General features: G+C 31.1%; 1 protein-coding gene across 3 annotated transcripts in view; it reads left to right on the top strand.

Annotated features, from left to right (window-relative positions):
* Window positions 1-369: 369 nt before the first annotated feature.
* Window positions 370-20,519, top strand: part of LOC143064274 (carboxyl-terminal PDZ ligand of neuronal nitric oxide synthase protein-like) — a 93,170-nt gene continuing 73,020 nt past the window's right edge. For 2 of the 3 annotated variants that reach the window (XR_012975211.1, XM_076237009.1), the window contains exons 1-4: window positions 370-459; window positions 7,594-7,668; window positions 8,767-8,841; window positions 19,025-19,133. The gene's annotated coding sequence lies outside the window, so the exon portion shown is untranslated. Of the gene's footprint in view, window positions 460-7,593; window positions 7,669-8,766; window positions 8,842-18,383; window positions 18,747-19,024; window positions 19,134-20,519 lie in introns of those variants that run through there. The other variant, XM_076237010.1, reaches the window with a different exon arrangement.

Genomic DNA, 20,519 nt, shown 5'->3' with positions numbered 1-20,519 from the left:
GCCTACAATCTAAACAAGTCACTATAATTTCAATCTAATTAAAAACCGATCTCTCATCGCTCCTGTTTCTGATATGTCGCGTGGGAGCTATAATTTAACATGCCTTAAACGCAAGTGATATCAAATTTCCCGCCAAATGTAACTCTTCACTGGACACCAAGAATTTTGCCAGTGGCGGTCGGAAGTCAGTGGCGGATGCAGGAATTTTCGAAAGGGGGGGTGCTAGCCCAGGGCAAAGGGGGGGGGTGCAGGGGGGTGCAAAACATATGTCCCGATTCAAATGCATTGATCGGCCAAAATAAAGGGGGGGTGCGGACCCCCGGAACCCCCCCTCTGGATCCGCCACTGGAAGTGGGTTTTAAATATGTAAACAAAGAATTTCCAAGCTATAAAATATTGTGAGATGATAAGTAAAGAATGAACAATAACAAAAGAATCGTCAAAGCACATAAACAACAGGTATTAAATATTAGATAGTGTAACGTTACGTTCACAAAAAAAGCAATATATATACAGTACAGTATATGGGAAAGATCAAATACAAATTTACGAGCCATTCAATAATTTATAGTTGGAGAGTAAGTTTGTACTATAGAGAGTATGTAGTTGTATCAAGGATTGTACAAGTCCTAGTCTATACAGTCTTGGTATATATGTCATATATACAGGTCCATGCTCCCAGACTTTATGCATATTTATATTATGTGTACATATTCAGATATATTAGGGACTCGATTAGGGAATTCAGATATATTAGGGACTCGATAAGGAAAAACTATTAAACTGTTAAATCAAATAGTTTAGGGGTGGGGGTCAACATGGCTACAAGTTTTGTTAATCCAAAATCGATTTTACATATATCCATACAGGTAAATCAATTTTTCCCAAATTAAGTTAAGAGGGGGGTGGGGGTCAGTGAAAAAACTATGTGAATTAAGTTTTTTATCCTACATGTACATTGAACTTTTGATGTCGTCCCTTAGTGCTGTATTATTATCTGCATTTAGGGTTCTATTACATGGGGGTATATTCATGAGGAAAAACTGTAAAAAATCTTCCCTAAATGATGTTTTAACAGTAATTTTCGGTGCATGAGGATAAATGTGCTTTTCAGTGGCAGATCGACATGCAGGCACTTGGGCGGATCCAGAAATTTTCATAAGTGGGGGTCCACTGACTGACTATGAGGGGGCCCCGCTCCTGTCATGCTTCAATGATTCCCTATATAATCAACCAAATTTTTCCCAGAAAAGGGGGGGCCTCGCCCAGCGTTGGCCCCCCTCTAAATCCGCCTCTGCTTTTCTTTATGACCATAAAATTATCAACTGATTTTGATGAATCAAATTAATTTCTTTTCAAAAGTAACGTTCATGGTAATTATTTGAAGCCTCTAGGCGAAGGATATTTTAAAAAATCAAGTTAAAATTATTACCAATTTGAAGCGAACACTAGCCGTAAATTTGCTTCAAATTATTTTGAAATACTAAAATTTATGATGGAATAATATTAAGACATTAAAGTCATATGATACTTCAAATTAAAAAAAAAAATATGCATATGTTTTTTTATAATTATTATAATATAATCTAGGTTTTATTATAAAACTTATGTACTTTTTTCTCTAGAAAATTCTATAATTTGGCCAAATTTAAAAGTTTACTCTTTTTTAATTGCTTGCTTCTAGCAAACAATTTGCCGACATGTTTTCTGTATGCTGCGTGAACTTTTCTCGTAAAAATCTGGTGATCACAATATGCAAGTGCAAATGGAAAACCAAACGTAAATATTGCTCCGTCATCAAAATAAACTATATAAACTATAACTTATTGTACCTGTTAAACACGTGCTCACCTGAATATCCATGCTTCTTTGTTGATTGTTTACAAACGGATGACAATTGTTTAACTTCGGCTTCACAACACTCCCACTAATTAGCTGCCATATTTTCACAACCACATTAAAAAAAAAATGATAAAATCTTTGTGTACTATAGGTACCATGCATACATGTAGTTGCATTTGTCATCCATTCTAATGTTTATTCAGTTTGGGTTATTTTCGGAGAAAAAATGAAAAACTAGAGGCTCTTTAGAGCCTGTGTCGCTCACCTTGGTCTTGTGCATATTAAACAATGGACACGGATAAATTCATGACATAATTGTGTTTTGGTGATAGTGATGTGTTTGTAGATCTTACTTTACTGAACATTCTTGTTGCTACAATTATCTCTATCTATAATGAACTTGGCCCAGTAATTACAGTGGAAAATATTTTCTAAAAACTTACAAAAATTTATGAAAAATGTTAAAAATTAACTATAAAGGGCAATAACTCCTTAAGGGGTCAATTGACTATTTTGGTCATGTAAACTTATTTGTAGATCTTATTTTGCTGAACGTTATTGCTGTATACAGTTTATCTCTATCTATAATAATATTCAAGATAATAACAAAAAACGGCAAAATTTCCTTAAAATTACCAATTCAGGACAGTAACCTAACAACGGGTTGTCCGATCCATGTGAAAACATCAGGGCAGATAGATCTTGACCTGATAAACAATTAAACCCTGTCAGATTTTCTCTTAATGCTTCGGTTTTTGAGTTAAAAGTCAAAAACTGCATTTTACCCCTTTGTTCTATTATTAGCCGTGGTAGCCATTTTGGTTGATTGGCCAGGTCACGCCACACATTTTTTAAACAAGTTACCCCAATGATGATTGTGGCCAAGGTTAGTTTAATTTGGCCCAGTAGTTTCAGAGAAGATTTTTGTAAAAGATTACTAAGATTTACGAAAAAATGGTTAAAAATTGACTATAAAGGGCAATAACTCCTTCAGGGGTCAACTGACCATTTTGGTCATGCTGACTTATTTGTAAATCTTATTTTGCTGAACATTATTGCTGTTTACAGTTTATCTCTATCTATAATAATATTCAAGATAATAACCAAAAACAGCAAAATTTCCTTAAAATTACCAATTCAGGGGCAGCAACCCAACAACAGGTTGTCCGATTCATCTGAAAATTTCAGGACAGGTAGATTTTGACCCGATAAACACTTTTACCGCATGTCAGATTTGCTCTAAATGCTTTGGTTTTTGAGTTATAAGCCAAAAACTGCATTTTACCCCTATGTTCTATTTTTAGCCATGGCGGCCATCTTGGTTGTTTGGCCAGGTCACGCCACACATTTTTTAAACTATATATCCCAAAGATGATTGTGGTCAAGTTTGGATTAAATTGGCCCAGTAGTTTCAGAGAAGATTTTTGTAAAAGATTACTAAGATTTACGAAAAATGGTTAAAAATTGACTATAAAGGTCAATAACTCCTAAAGGGGTCAACTGACCATTTTGGTCATGTTGACTTATTTGTAAATCTTACTTTGCTGAACATTATTGCTGTTTACAGTTTATCTCTATCTATAATAATATTCAAGATAATAGCCAAAAACAGCAAAAATTCCCTAAAATTACCAGTTCAGGGGCAGCAACCCAATAACGGGTTGTCGGATTCATCTGCAAATTTGAGGGCAGATAGATCTTGACCTGATAAACAATTTTACCCATGTCAGATTTGCTCTAAATGCTTTGGTTTTTGAGTTATAAGCCAAAAACTGCATTTTACCCCTATGTTCTATTTTTAGCCATGGCGGCCATCTTGGTTGGTTGGCCGGGTCACGCCACACATTTTTTAAACTAGATACCCCAATGATGATTGTGGCCAAGTTTGGTTTAATTTGGCCCAGTAGTTTCAGAGGAGAAGATTTTTGTAAAAGTTAACGACAACGGACGACGGACGCCAAGTGATGGGAAAAGCTCACTTGGCCCTTCGGGCCAGGTGAGCTAAAAAGGCGTCCGGGTCTTGTTTCCGTCATCTGACCAACTTTTAAGTCATAGACGAGACTTCCATTTTTAAACTTTTAAACATATATTTCATAATTATTCATGGAATTGATAGTTAATAGCAAATACACTTTATCTATAATAAACGTATGATCATAGTACCGGTATACAGAAACGCAAAAATCATGGAATTTTACAGAAAAAAAAAGAAAAAAAGTGGACTTTGGAAAAAGGGAGAGGGCTTTAAATAATTGTCCTGTCTCCAAGTACCTATGACTTTTGATACATTTTTCTGAAATTCTCCAGACATAAAACATTTTACAAAAATTTATCCTACAACAGTTTACATTTTCTCTTAACAACAACCATATAAAGCCTATTTCGCGTGTCAAACATCAACTTAAAGAACTAGCCAAGGAATTTGTTTTTGTCCCGGCTGATAAAGCTGCTAATAATATCATTATTGTTTGACGTAAATTTTATATTGAGGTTCTGCTAAAGGAAATCATGAATTCACCAACATTCCAACTGACTTCATTTTCAGAAAACAACATCTGTAACAAACACAAACTTTTATCTACTTCTTTACAAGCAGAACCAAATACAATGAAAGTCCCAGCTATGTACTAGCTTCCGATTCAGCTACACAAAAAACCTTACAAATATAGATTTATTTCATCTTCAAGCCGTTGTTTCACTACTAAATTGTCTATTCTACTTACTAGTACACTAGGTACAATAAAATACCTGATAATAAATTAAATTGTTCAAATAAGGCCTTTGAAAAAAGTGGAATTAATTACTTTTCGAGTGTCAAAAACTTGTTGGAAGTACTTGATAAATTGCATGCATATATTGGTGATTTTGAATCTGTTCAAAGTTTTGATTTTTCTACCCTATATACCACTTTGCTTTATATTCTTATTAAGAAAAAATTCACATCCCTAATTAACTGGGCATTTAAAAAGTCAGAATGCTAATACATATGTTCAAACTCTTTTAGTTCATTTTTTAGTAGCAATAAACAAAAGAACTATGTCAATTGGACATGCTTTGATACTATATATGTACTTGAATTTTTACTTGATAACATCTTCTTTGTTCGCTTTGGAGATTCCATATATCGTCAAGTTATTGGAATTCCAATGGGGACTAACTATGCACCACTTATTGCGGACCTGTTTTTGTATTGTTATGTGTTACAATTTATGACTAAAATTAGCAAAGACTCATTGAAACAACATTTGATACAAAAATTTAACAATACTTTTAGATATTTGGATGATGTATTGGCTCTCAATAATGACGACTTCAGTATGTATAAATTTATCCTGTTGAACTTACTTTAAATAAAGCCAATACTAACAATGACCACTGCCCTTTCCTTGATCTTGATATCTATATCATTATTAAGGAAGGTTAATACAAAAATTTATGATAAAAGAGATGATTTTTCATTTCCTATCGTTAATTATCCATTTTTAGATGGTCACATCTTAATATGGTGTTTATATATCTCAACTTGTATGATTTGCTCATGTATGTAACAACGTTTCAGATTTTAGTGGGAGAAATTTATGTATTACTGAAAAATTATTACATCAGGGTTTTCGATATCACAAACTAGTCAAAACATTTACTAAATTTTATCATCGGTATACATGGTATAAGGAAATAATTCGTAAATATAACTCAACATGCAGACATCTTATACATGTACGTTCAGGTATTTCACATCCAATCTTTTATGGTAATATTCTTTACAAAGCATAAAATGTCAGTATTCACCTCAAAAGCTTACAAAACCTTTAAACAGACTTATTAAAAAGAGATATAGTTACGATACTGTTGTCAGGTCATTAAAGATTGCATATTTTGGCTTTAATATTGATTCACTTATAGGATCTTTGCATCGGAACTAAACACATTTATTTTTAAAAAACAGTTGTTGGCATGACACGGGTTATGTTCTTCTCATATATTTTATGATAGTATGATACTAAACCCCTAACGGGAGGGATTGTGCCTGATATTCATATGATGAAGACATAATCTTTAAATCAGTTTAATTGAGGTCTGGAGCTGGCATGCTAGTAGTCTGTTGTTATTTATGTATTATTGTCATTTTATTTATTTTCTTTTGTTACATCTTCTGACATCGGACTCAGACTTCCCTTGAACTGAATTTTAATTTGCGTATTGTATGCGTTTACTTTTCTACATTGGCTAGATGTATAGGGGGAGGGTTGGGATCTCATAAACATGATTAACCCCGCCGCAATTTTGCGCCTGTCCTCTGGCCTTTGTTAGTCTTGGATGATTTTTAAATTTAGTTTCTTGTGTATAATTCAGAGTTTAGTATCATGTCCATTATCACTGTACTAGTATACATATTTTTTTAGGGGCCAGCTGAAGGACGCTCTATGGTCGGGTTGTTGTCGCTTTGACACATTCCCCATTTCCTTTCTCAATTTTACATACAACTGAGCTCTAAAATACCTGTGATTTCGCAAGTGTGTTCTAGTATGACTTTAAAGCAGCTTTTGATATTTATCTCTACACTGACAAAAAGGAAAAACACTAGTTTTAAAGAATAACAATTGTTGCATTTCAACAGACAAAAGGGAAATTAAAGAATATTCCCATGTTTTCACAAAAATTTTCCATTAACATTTGAGCTTTAAAGTATGGCCATAAATTGTATGTGTTCGTCAATTTTTCCCTTTATATTTCATTTAAAACTACGTTTTTTCAAAAACAATTTTTTTCACCATGTCAAAATATATCATATGTCTGTACTTAAAATACATAATTCATAATCAACTGGTGCTCAGAAAGTATGGCAATCTGGAGTTTGTCATTGGCTTGAAACAAAAATCTAAAATATAATTATTCCCCTTTTGCCTCCATGCAATAATCGTGAGCTGTAAATGCTATATTATGATTATCCCACTAACCAGTATCTGGAATATTTGATTCAAAGAATATAAAGAAAACATATGGACATGTTACTGGTGAGGCGGGTGACAAGCACCCAAAACATTTTAATCTTGCTACATTCTAAATGTTCCTGGCCAGTAGCTTGTAATCCAGTGATTTTCATTAATTGCTGTCTGCCATAATTGTTGTGAGTTCATTAAGGCTGTTGGTTTTATTCTTTGAAATGTAGACATTATGACATAAAGTCATATTTTATGATAGGAATTTTATTAGAATTTAATTTTTTCTAATTGAATTAAACTTTTTATGTAAACTATTCATGTCATATCCCAATGACCACATGTACATTATTGTAAGTTTAATTTTGGACCCTTTGGACCTTAATGTAGACCAATTTGAAAACGGGACCAAAAATGAAGAATCTACATACACAGTTAGATTCGGCATATCAAAGAACCCCAATTATTCAATTTTTAATACCTATTTTTTTATTCGAAAATCGAAATGTTATCACCAATGTTAATGTTACAGCACATTTAATTAGACTGTCATGATCATTGTATAACATTTGTATCACATCTTATCAGTATCTATGTAATTATTAGAAATTTATATCCAAAGGCAGTCACCTCTGTTATTGACATGTTACCAATTACTGAATATTTCTTTGTTAGTAAGTTAATCAAATTGATTTACATTATCATGATTATCATATATATTACTGAATCAGATAGACATATGTAGAATTTGAAATTCATATACCTATATTGGAAAATAACACATAATTTTTGGTAAATTTTTGTTTTTTAGATTGATAAGATTGTAGAATTTATAAACTTTATGTGTATGGGATGATACAGAGAGAAAAAGTAAACAAAAGACATGGTGAGTTGTTTTTTAAAATCTGTATAAAAGGCATGTATTTTTAAAGATCCAAGGCAAAAATATTGAAATCCAATTTATTTATCAGTGATCAATATAGATATGAAGTGTTGCAGAATGGGTGACATAGGAATAACTATGTGGCTGCTGTGACAGTGCTGTTTGGTCCTTTCTTAGAAACCATAAGCAAATAGATCAGATGTATTTAGTGTATGGAATGATTGTAAGGTGTACATGTACATGTCAGTCTGGCAAGTTTTATCTTTACCTTTTGTTTTTTTCATTGAATATTGGATAATGTTAAGTTGTTATGGTATGGTCCCTTCTGAAATACAAATATTTTACAGTGTCAATAGTTTTGATTTAAGATTTCCATGGACGTAAACAGATAGCTTTCCCCTTTACATAAGGGTTGTGGTGTATTTCATTTTGTGTTTTCAAAATTAATTGTTAAGATGCATCCAAGACTGAATTCCATAAGATGAAGCCATGTGACCCGAAATTCATGATTGAGCAGCGTGCTTTGGCTCAGTTTTAAAATTTCAACACTGATAATTTTTTTAATGTCTCAGTTTTATGTATCGGAAAATCAGATCTCAGATACTAATTGAGGTGGCATAGTTTACAAAAAAAGCACATACCATAAGGATAATAAGCTCTATTAAGCTTTTAACCCACATTTGTCAAGCATAGGACAACTTTTTAGTTGACTCATGTTTCTATGTTCCTCTGAAATCATGTTATTGTTGACAATATTCTTAAGACATATGTGCATGTTGTAAGGGTATTAATTTCAGTTAAATGAGGTTTCTCACAGAAAGAGTCAAAATATTAGTTCAACTTAGCACATTTTGTTCTTACTGGAAATTAAAATTCAAAGTCTTTAAAATACTTTATGTTATAGCATTATGCCATTTATGTGTAGATAATTGCTTGGGAATTAACCTATATAATGAAATGGAATTGTAACAAATAGAAACATTTCACAACCAAAATATACATCAAGTACAGATGTTAATCAATAATCTTTGGGAGGAAAGCTGTATTATCTATATCTCAGGATACACAATTTTTTCTTATCTAACTTTTGATAATTTTCAGGTTTTGAGGAATTATGCTAATTTCTGTATGAACTGAATATTTATCTTGGACTTACAAGTTTGAAAAATTATTGAGGTAAGAATTAATTCTAATTAGTATGACATGAAACTATATTTTACACCAATTTACTAGTTTTACATGGTTTCTACGATGCTATTATAAATCAATCAGTATTATGCACCTGTCGGATAGATGAGCCAGTTATAAATTTTTGAAATTCATTTGAAGGTTAATTTGAACTAGATTCTTGCTTAATCAGATGCTTTGGTTTTGAAATATCATCAACACCTGCTAAACTACACAGACTCTTTTGTTTGAATTTTCTTCCTGAAAAAGAAAATTGGGGAAACAATTCCAATAGGGGTTGCTAGTTTACCTGTCCAGTAATCATGCAGTGTTCCTAAAATTTTGTGAATACAAGTCAGAACTACTTGAACAAAATGTTTTCAAATCAGTTGGCCTACATGGCAGTTATAATAAGGGAGTAACCTCAATAAACAGCCATGTAAATGTGTATTTTTTTAAACTTTAAACTGTTTAAGTTAATCTAAAGTATATTTTGCTCTAAATGCATGAAATGTATTATATTTGAAAGTATTATTTAAAAAAATGTATATCTGCTCCATTTATCATAAATATATTCTTCATCTTTTAGCTCATTGAAAAAAATATTAGAAAGTAAGAATGTGGTTTATATTTCTAATTTTTCAGAAACTGTTAAAAAATTTAACAAATTATTTTAAAATTCAGCGTTAAGACATGTAAGAAATAAACCATTATTTTTTTTTATGTCACATATATACATCACTCATGATGCATTTTGTGAAAATCTTTTTTTTGACTGAAACCATTGGATATTGAATATTCCAAATGAAAAAGAAATACGAAATTTCAATGATATACAATTAATGTTTTTTGACAAGGTAAATATGTGGTTTTCAGCTTTTGAATAACTGATATTTACTGAGGCCAACAGCGGAGTGCATATCTGTTTTTTTCAGAAATCAAATCACATATTTACCAAAATAAAAGGCAGTATTCTTTTATTCCGTAATCTAAGTATTGCAAGGTGAATATACTTTTTTCTGCAGGTGAATGTGCTTATTTATTCCAAATCCCATTCGTATAGAAAACCTACTAAGTTGTGTCTATATGGAATAACAAGTAACATTTTCTTTAATCAAGGGAAATAACACTTTAAACAAAAATTTAGACAATTGATAATTAAATGAACAACCTTGAAAGAAACAAAGAAAAATACAAAATTAAACTTTTTCTAGATAAGTATATGGTTATCTTTATCATAAAAGTAACAGCATGTAGATTGTAAAGGTCAAAAGTTAATACATTTTCTCTGGCTTTTGCACAATTACCTTTGTTCATTATAGAATGACTGCTGTTGGTTCTTTTTTTAAACTTCATTGAAAGTTAGTGCAAATGCCCTACATTTTGCATGAATGTCAGAAGGGCTTTTTGCTTAAAATAAGATTTTCAACTGGTTTCCTGTATTATTAGTTTTCAAAAACACAGCATTAGATTCTTTAATTTACATAATAGTCAATATCAAAAAAAATATCTTTATTATCTAATATCATGTTATTGATATGTAAAACTTCTGTGTAATTTGTCCAGTGTGAAGAAAGATATACCATTTCATGAGAAATGTCAGTTTTACATCTGACATTTACCAAATGAAGCTGTTGATTTCTAATTACTCTTAGACTACAGTATCATTTTTGAAATTACAAAATGTACAATAAAAAAATTTGTATACACTCTGTAACCATTTGCATTTGCACGAAGTAAACAAACAATTATTTGTTAGAATTATATATCTTGATTTATTAAATGAGGAAAGCTGATTATTACCTTATAATCATGTGTTGTTTTCATACAAGAAGTTGTTTTTATAACATGAATAACTATATCATGTCTTTTAACCAAAAATTGGATTAAGAAAAAGTTGCAATTGAAATTTTGTGCTGTATTTTATATGTTGTATTGGCAAAAGGCATCTAAATTGCATGCAGAGTTTGTTACTATCCTTTCATTCTTCCTTTAGTGATTTGCCGGATCACTATTCCTATGTCGAGCTTTCTGCGACAAAAGTCGCAGGCTCGACAAAAACCACCTGATCATCAGATGGTTTTTATTTGGCACATGTAGCAAAACCTTTGTCTAGAAGACTGTTGACATATTCAGTTAATCAATCCTGACAATTCCTTTTGTGCACTCTTGTTTCAATCTTGATTATTGTCTCCCGTGCGACAAAAGTCTCAGTATCCCAGACAGGGATCACTATCTCCTGGCGTCAATGTAAAATATTTGTAAAAAGCTTTATATTTCGGAAGAAAGAAGACCTGGATGCCTTATACCTTGTTTGCAGATAACTTATGTTACAAAGTTTCAATCTGTCATATGTCCAGAAAAAAAAAAAAGTTGTTTAAACTTCAAACCTATAATGAGTAATAGGATTAAAATATTTGGTATATGGGATCCTTGTAATGTAAAAAAGAAGATGTGGTATGATTGCCAATGAGACAACTGTCCACGAGAGACCAACATGACACAGACATTAACAACTATAGGTCACCGTCGTCACATGTCTACATGTTCATCAGACAGAGTTTACCTGTAGTTAAAACCTTATCTTTAAGACTTTCAACATAAAATCAATGGTCAGTAAAGCAGGCAAGACAATTTAGCTTGTGCACTCTAGTTGTACAAATGTACTTACTTTAATCCTGTTTAAAACTATTTTTCAGAAACTGCTTCAAAATATGATAAATCAATTTATCAATTAATCATCTTGTTTTTATTTATTTTTTATCATACCCACTGAGAATGGAATTTATAATCAATGTCTGATAATGAGTGGGATATAGTTTGTTTTCAATATCTTGTTGTGTAAACAAATAATGTTTTTACAGTAATTCATGAAAATTTATATGATAAATGATATCCAGTACTTTTATTTTGAACAGATATATTATGCTCAGGAAGGGATATGGGGGAAAAAATACCAGTCAAGAAAAGATTAAATTTCCTTGGTGGCAAGGAGCTTATTACTTTGATATGTCATTGAATCATCTTGGCAAGTAAAAAAATCAGTTTGCATCATTGCAAACTAGATTTTCTAGTAAAATTTTAATTTTCACATTAATATAACATCAGCCAATTGTACAGTACAAAACTTTTTCCTAAACAGGCATGCTTAATATATATTTAATACTTTTTAATTCCATCCAGATAATCCTGAGATTTAGTGTGAAGCTATGTAGAAAACTGAGAAAATATAATCAGAGGCAATATTGCTCACATAAAAAAGATGTGTCAAGCAATGTTTGATTAAGCATAAACAAATTACAATATTGATTTGCAATTTAACCTCAATACACAAAATGCAATTAGATGCATCAATTAATCTTAATTATAAAATTACAGCATAAATCTGGTTTTTGTTTGTTTATTTGTGACAAAAACAATTAATTGCTTAAGTTTTATTGCAATGACTGAGTTTAGGTTGATTTTAACTGTCTCATATAATATTCATTTACATTTGATTTTGCATTCTGGCTAAAATGATCAAAAACTTTTGCAAAACATGATTGTTGAATAACTTCTTAATCAATGTATAATCAACCAATGAAATTACATAAATTAATTTTAATTATTACATAAATTTAATTGTTTTGCACAAGCATAAAATGACCTGCAAACTCTCTGATTTTATAATGACAGACTGTGTGTAGTATATCTTGATATGTTAAAATTTAAGTTCTACTGATGTTCTTTTGCAAGTACTCTGAATAATTAGTTTCCTGTAACAAATACCCACAATTGATTTTAATTTCTTATGCAAGGCTATGATCATACATCTAATTGATAAATAATTTCAATAATAAGGGTAGATTATGTCAAATGGCAATTGACTTGTAACCTCGGCTTGTTGCTGCACTATAAAAAAAACAAAAATGTGTCCATAGTACACGAATCCCCTACTTGCACTATCATTTTCTATGTTCAGTGGACCGTGAAATTGGGGTCAAAACTTTAATTTGGAATAAAAATTAGAAAGATCATACCATAGGGAACAGGTGTACTATGTTTCAAGTTGATGTAACTTTAACTTCATCAAAAACTACCTTGACCAAAAACATTAACCTGAACTTTGCACTATCATTTTTTATGTTTAGTGGACCATGAAATTGGGGTCAAAACTATAATTTGGCATTAAAATTAGAAAGATCATATCATGGGGAACATGTGTACTAAGTTTCAAGTTGATTGGACTTCAACTTCTTCAAAAACTACCTTGACCAAAAACTTTAACCTTAAGCAAACGGACGCACGGACAGACAAACGAACGGCAGCACAGACCAGAAAACAGAATGCCCTCTACTATTGTAGGTGGGGATAAAAATAGGTAGTTGCAATAGCAATTAAAGTTCAGTTGATTAAACTGATAGAAATCCCTAACGGAAACATAGATTTTCCCCCTTAGTCAATCAATTTATTATCAGTGCTTGAAATCTACCAATAACATTGTCCAATTAGAAATCCCTTGCTATGGAAAAAAATTGTTAAGGAACTACAAAATGCTGAGATATTGCATTAATTAAACAAATGACTCACAAATGTTAGGAAATTTGATAAATGTGTTTTAATTTTGATGATATTAACAGAAGAATAGGTCTCTTCAGAGACCAACAGTGAGTATAAAAATAATCCTTGAGATAAAACAAGGTGGAGTTTGATATTAAAACCAGATTAAAACAGCTGGTTTAGCATCAAGAAAAACAACATCGGCAGACACTTATCACCTAGATTCTCAGTTGGGTTTGCTAACTTTGAATCTGAAACATGCAGTAAAATGGGCAATTTGCTTGAAATATGTATTTTATTTGGCATGTTTGCACTGTACTAGATATTTTAGAACATCACAAATGTTCCTGCCTTAAAAATGAAGAAAGGACTACTTATTTCTATGAAAAGCAGGTCATGTCGAATGAAACAGAAACAAGTCTATAAAAGAATATACATTGACGATCTGAATATCAGCACTTCTCTGAGTCAAAATTAAAAAAAACTGGGACTTAAGTGCAAATTTATGAAATTTTAAATACATGTACAAAGGCCCTAATTCTGTAAAAATAGATTGTCCAAAGCAAAATTGTGGACTTGATATGTAATTTTGTATCAAAGAAAGAAAATAAACTCAATGTTTATACAGGCATCAATAAGAAAACAAACTCTTGGATTTAATTAAGAAAGGATTGTTTGATGGAATGGACAAAATATAAGTCCCAGCTGTTACCAAGAGGGTTTGGAATGTAACTATTAAATGTGTTGAAAATGAGTAAATGGACCTGGAACAGTCTTTTAGACTGCAAGCTTTAGTGTACGCCAAAAATTTAAATGTTGATTTTTTGCATTTTTTTCACCAGTTTATAGATGTTCACAGCCATAACGTTTTTCCTTCAAACTTAACATTTTGGTGGTCTGTTTAACAATGATGTTGGTTCATATCAACTTGAAAAATGTTCTTTTCATTGGAACCCCATCCCCCTTTTTTTGGGACGTTCAATGCATTTGAATGTGGACATGTACATGTAGTTGGAACCCCCCCCCTTTTTTTTTAAATGACTGGATACACACTTGCTCTTTGTTTATATTGATTGCAAATTTGATATGTTGGCTCTGAGCATGATCTTTTAAAAACAAAAACTGTTTTATTAGCACTATGTGATCAAATATTGTTATTAAGGATCATTAAGGGGGTACATAACACCTAAGGAAATTAACTCTTTAAAAATCAGATGAAGGTCTTAATCACACATTATTAGTGAAGAAATATTAAGTTTCAAAATGATATAATGCTGTTTGTCAAACTGCTATATATCCAGTGAAATAATAACTCTGTGGTTCAAATTTTTTGAAATATTTTTTGTCATGGTAAACAGTTTGTCAAAATTTTATTAAAAGTAAAGGGCCAAATTTTTTTTAATGAAAGTGGTGGGTTCCCCCCTCAAGAAGGGAAATGTCTGCAGTTTTGTTAAAAATATGAATATTCTTGAACATTTAAGACATGGCTGCTAAGTGCTTTTTTGTGTGATCAACAGAGCCTCTATTTTCTCAGTTTTTACAAAAGGTTTTGACTATTTCATCCCTATGGAATATATTCTGTCTATCAATGAGTAATCTTATGTCCATAGGAATTCCCAGGTTCCTGACAGAAAAATTGAGTTATGTAGTTGATTGACAAGTCTGCACAAGTGCTATCATTGGTTATTGTTTATTGTTGGTTTTAAGTACAGCAAACACAATTGATGTTCATGCAGGTTTATCATATTGTTTGAAGGGTGTCAGGTTCAATAATTAGCAAAGTTGATTGATTATAGAAATCAGCCTGTCCATAGAGAATTAGTGCTAAGACCAAGAGTTTTAAAATGGAATTAGACATGTACATAAAGGTGATTGCTCGGACGAAAAAACATTTTTTTTAATGTTATATGTTTTTGCTACAACAGGGATTTTCTAGATAGATCCTTTATTCTAAAAACTAAATACAAGTTTACAGAGAAACAAACAATAGTTGAGGTTATCAAAGCAGTACTATATTGTAATATGAAATACAAAATTTAATTCTACACTACCGCTAGACATGTACATAAAGGTGATTGTTGAAAAACTTTTTTTTAATGTAATATGTGTTTGCTAAGAGATTTTCTAAATAAGTACTCTTTTACAAAAAGAAGACAAAGATGTATCTAGTGTGTTTTTAATTTCTGTGAATTCCTAAAGAAGATGAGCTCATTCAATGTTATTCATCTAATATGGTTATCTTCAGAGATTTTCTTTCATGCGATGCTATCTTTCACCATTTTATTCACAAAATTAAAGCTATTAATTTTCCATGGAGAATTGTGGCCAGGAGACCATAGACCTGAAATCACCAATTTCTTTAATCTTCTCATTTATTTTACAAGATGAATGTGGTTTTACACCAGATCTCATCAAGGGATAGGAGAATTACCATTTTTGATTGTGATTTTGACCATTGTCAGCTGTATGAAGCATTGCTCAGATGCTGACTCATACACCCAATACAACTGTGAAAAACTAATAAAATAATGCACCAATATGCAGTAAATTTCAATAATTGGTTGTTGCATGACTGTCATATGGTCTTTTGCAACAGTTGTCTTTTATCCTGGAATTTTACATAACTACTACATTAATTGAATTACTTTAATTAATGAACAAGTTTTCAATCATCCATGGCCAGGAGAAGCAAAACTCACTAACAACATTGATAATTTATTACCTCATGGTTTCAAGATATCTCAGAAGAGCTTATTTTTTTACTCATAATTGAGTGAAAAGAAAATTGAATTTGATTATAACGAGGAGTATTTTTTATGAAAATAAAAGCTATACCTTTTCAAAACTGAAAAAAAATTACTAGTATGTAGAAATATCAATAGGAATCACATTTTACCTTTTATTGCAGTAATTAAACCAATGATTTAATCACTAAAATAATGAAAAAAATGAAAATTGAGGAAAAATATGATGTCACAGTTAAAATTCTATTTATGTTACAAAAATCATATAATTTTGGAATGTATAACCCTGTAAGTAATCATCTATTAAGGAAAATACTTTGAATTGAATTTCTTGAAATTCTCATGATTAATTAAAATTTTATAATTTTGATTTCAAAAATGTAAATATAAATTAAAATTGGTGGGTTCCCATTAGCACTAGTACTTAGGACAAGGATATTTCTTGAAATTGCATGATAAACAATTTGGTAAGTAAGACCCACAAAATAAACCTGTTTGAAACCCTTTAGTGTCAAATCCCAATTGAGGACTTTAACTTGACTTAGTCCTCTTCATTCTAAGTGGAATATAGGGCCCATGGGGATTGGGGCTCTTTTTTTACACAATAGAATAATTATATTAAGCTTCACAGTTTATTTCGGTGCTTTTCATTTGCGCCAATTGGCATTTCATTTGCGCCAAAAAAATCTTTCATTTGCGCCACAAACCATATTTCATTTGCGCCAAAAACTAAATCTTTCATTTGCGCCAATATTACAGGTGAGTACAGGTAAATACAGGTAAATACAGGTAATAATAGTATAAAACATAAAAATTTTCAAAAAGTCTTTTAATAATGAAGAAACATACTCCTCAGAAATACATGTAATAAGAGTATAAAACATCATACAAGTTATGCTAAAACCTCGATAACAGTATAAAACATCATACAAGTTATGCTAAAACCTCGATAAAATCATACAAGTCATGCTGAAATTTCCCCTCTTAGGTACATGCCATGTTTCTCCATAAGATAGTCAGTTTTCTCTTTCTCCCATCGTCGAACTGCAGCCGGTGTGTCCATAGATCGGATTTTGATGTATGTTGTAGCCTGAATCTTCTTTACAACGTCAACATAAATAAACATGTTTGGATGTTTTGAATAAAATTGTTCATTAAAATGTGCATGGAATGACTCCGGTCCATTGTTGGTTCGTTTAAAATTAGCAGTGGGTGTAGCAGCCCAAAATGACGGTGGATATCTAGATTCCGGGCTTATATAAGTTTCCAAAACATAATCAGCAAATTTTATGCATCTGCTATCAGTTGGAGATTCAGTCATAATATCATCTACGAAGCAGTCTTCAATTTGATCAGGCGATAGATATGGTAACCCAAAAAATGATGATAACCATTTACCAATTTCGCAGGTCTTTTCCTTATACTCGGTACTTAATCCAAGATCTTGAATTTTCCGCCACCAATTTTGGCCAAGGTGAAATCTACAGCAATCGATTTTTCGATCCTGGCAACATTCGCAAAATAACATTACATTGACACCTCACACTGGACTGGTCATGTGAACACTATATATATAATTATAACCTTAGTGACTCTCAGTTTTGTATTAGAAATGAGTATGAACTCACACATATATCCAGGGGGAGTTATGTACAAACAAAAAACAAAATAAATCGTAAATAATATTTAACTTTTCCGTTATATTACCTGTCATACCTGTAAAATGGCGCAAATGAAGGGTTTTTTTTTGGCGCAAATGATATATAACCTTGTGGGCGCAAATGAAAGGTTTGATTTTTTAAAAATTGGCGCAAATGAAATGCGCCCGTTTATTTTACTGTCTGTTATTGTTATGTTGCTACCATATAAATGAATTTTGATGAAATTATCAGCTACAATTTGACACATTTCTCATAAAAAAATAGAATTATTAGTACAATGATAACTCAACATATTGCATAGATTCTTTATAGGTTTTTTTTAGTATTTCCAAATATAATACAATATTGTGTATTGGAGGCAAATATAATGAATTTCTTACATTTAAAGATCTTTAAACCAAACAAATTACACAATGTTGTTTTATTTCATAGCAAGCTTATTGGCGAATAAACAAAACAAAAAACAATTAAGTGACCAGTACCAACATTCCATGACAGAAATTTGATTGGCAAATGGAATCTTGTTAACAAAGTCAATAATTGAATGCAAGCAGTGTATAGTACCATAGGATTTGTGTTTTCATAAGATCTTTGATTACTCCAGTACAGATCAGTACAGACCACTATTGGCAGTTTTACAGTTTTTTGTAATACACACTTGTTTCTAAATTGACTTCAGGTTGTGACTTTGATTTTCAGGCAGTTGATGATATGGATCGTAAAACTCTTTTCCACAGCCTTTTTTTTCAAGTTGTATGAGAGAGAGTGATAATGCATATATCAAACGCATCTCTCCTGCAGTGAAGTAAATTTCGTGTTTGATGTGCTATTACGATTTACCACATCAAAAGTTTTCATATACAAAAGAATTGGAATATAATCATTACTTTTTGTAATATTTCAAAACATCTTGCTGCTACTAAAATCGTCTGTGAATGAAAAGTATAGAAATGGAATATTTTCATTGACAGTAAGTTTATAATTCAGTTGCACATTATTTGCTTGTAATTAATTTGTCTTTACTTTTGTTGATATTTATAATTTGCTTTAAATGTTCATGGGAATACGACATATTTTGACATTTACGTTGACCAAATACCTAGAAATGATATGTCTTCTGAGTCTATAATACAGAAAAAATATTTACAAATGTTAAAATTTCAGGAGATGAAAATAGATGAAAGGTTTTGCCATTTAGTGAAGTTCATTCAGTTAAAAACTTGATTATGTTATTTTTTGTTTTTTTAGATACCGTTTGAGTTTACCACAAACAAGATTAAGCTTGATGATGCAGGAAAAAACAAATTAGATGTGAAAACGTGTGACTTGGCAGTCACCCACCTGAACAGATGTACTGGTAAACCACTTTTTAATGGTGTAATTTTGTGTGTTTTTAAGTGTAGTGTTACATATGTTACACTAATTAGTGAGCAATTTGCATTAAATTTTGGCAGGTACACAAAAGTTTTACTGCAAATTGTAAATACAGAGTAATTCTTATTGTTTTTGACAGTATTATGATCACTGACATGTGTAGTTTATTTTACACAATGCATATAGAATGCAGTTTATTACATGTCTTGGTTAATTTATTTCCTTGTTTTTAAATAAGTGTTGTACATCATAACAGCACAGATCCATGTTGCTTTGAGTTTATGACATTGGAGTGAAAGTTTGTAAATAATGGAGATTAAATGTTTCTAGTATTTTTTCCATAAATGTCTGATGAATTCACTAACTAAATCCTATAATAATAGACTTGAGAAAATGAAATCGAGGGGTGCTCCGTTCACGGAGGGATCTTCGTACATACATACATACAATGGCAACTCAAACACAGAAAATTAACAGAAAGACAACATTAATAGACTTGTAAAAGTTTGGTAACATTGAAATCTATCAAAATAATAATTCTATTGTGTTGTTGTCTTCAATGTTGATTGTTTCCTTACTTTTTCAAAGACAACTGTGAATACATACAGAGTAATGACATTTTTGTTTTTGTTACTGACTTTATAAGCAAGAATATCAAGGGAGCCTGCTAGGGTTGGTTCACTATATACAATTAGTATAAAGATCTGACTTTAAGTGCTTCTTAACCATTATTTTGGGATAATTTAGATTAATAGCATTATTAAGATTGATGAAAAAGGTTAAAAAAAAAACCAACCAAAAGTAACATAATTTAGATTAATGTAAAAGTGATCAAAAGTGTTATAAATACCAAAATAGCATAATATTCCCCATTTCCATTCTCAATTTTAATAAACAACATTGTTTAGATTTTTCTATTTATCTAGAATCAAAGAAAGAATAACCCCTCCTACATTCATTACATTGTAAATTATTTAAAACTTTTTAACAGTAAATTTCTATTCAGTTAATGGTACTAGTAATAATAAAAAAAATCAATAAAAAGATATGCTATGTATATGAAAGCTTGAAATAGTCTTGAGACGTTCAAAGATTTGTAGGGAGCACCATGGTCTATTGTAGAGTGTCAGCTGCATGTTTGAATTTTCGTCTGCCACCTTTAATTTTAATGTGCCATGTTATATTTGCTTTCTTTCATGCTTCAAAAATCAATACATTGTAGTTAAATAACAGATACCTCTAACCCAATTATCATGTCATTGACAATTAAGTAATCTAACTAGTATTTGATAGTGTGAACTGTGCCTCTGGGAATGTTTACATTACAGGCGCTTGGTTGGTTCGTGATTTGGATTTTTGCGTTGTTTAC

This window comes from Mytilus galloprovincialis, chromosome 2 (genome assembly GCF_965363235.1).
Source record: "Mytilus galloprovincialis chromosome 2, xbMytGall1.hap1.1, whole genome shotgun sequence".
Taxonomy (NCBI): Eukaryota; Metazoa; Mollusca; class Bivalvia; order Mytilida; family Mytilidae; genus Mytilus; species Mytilus galloprovincialis.
This window is presented reverse-complemented; position numbering and strand designations above follow the sequence as displayed.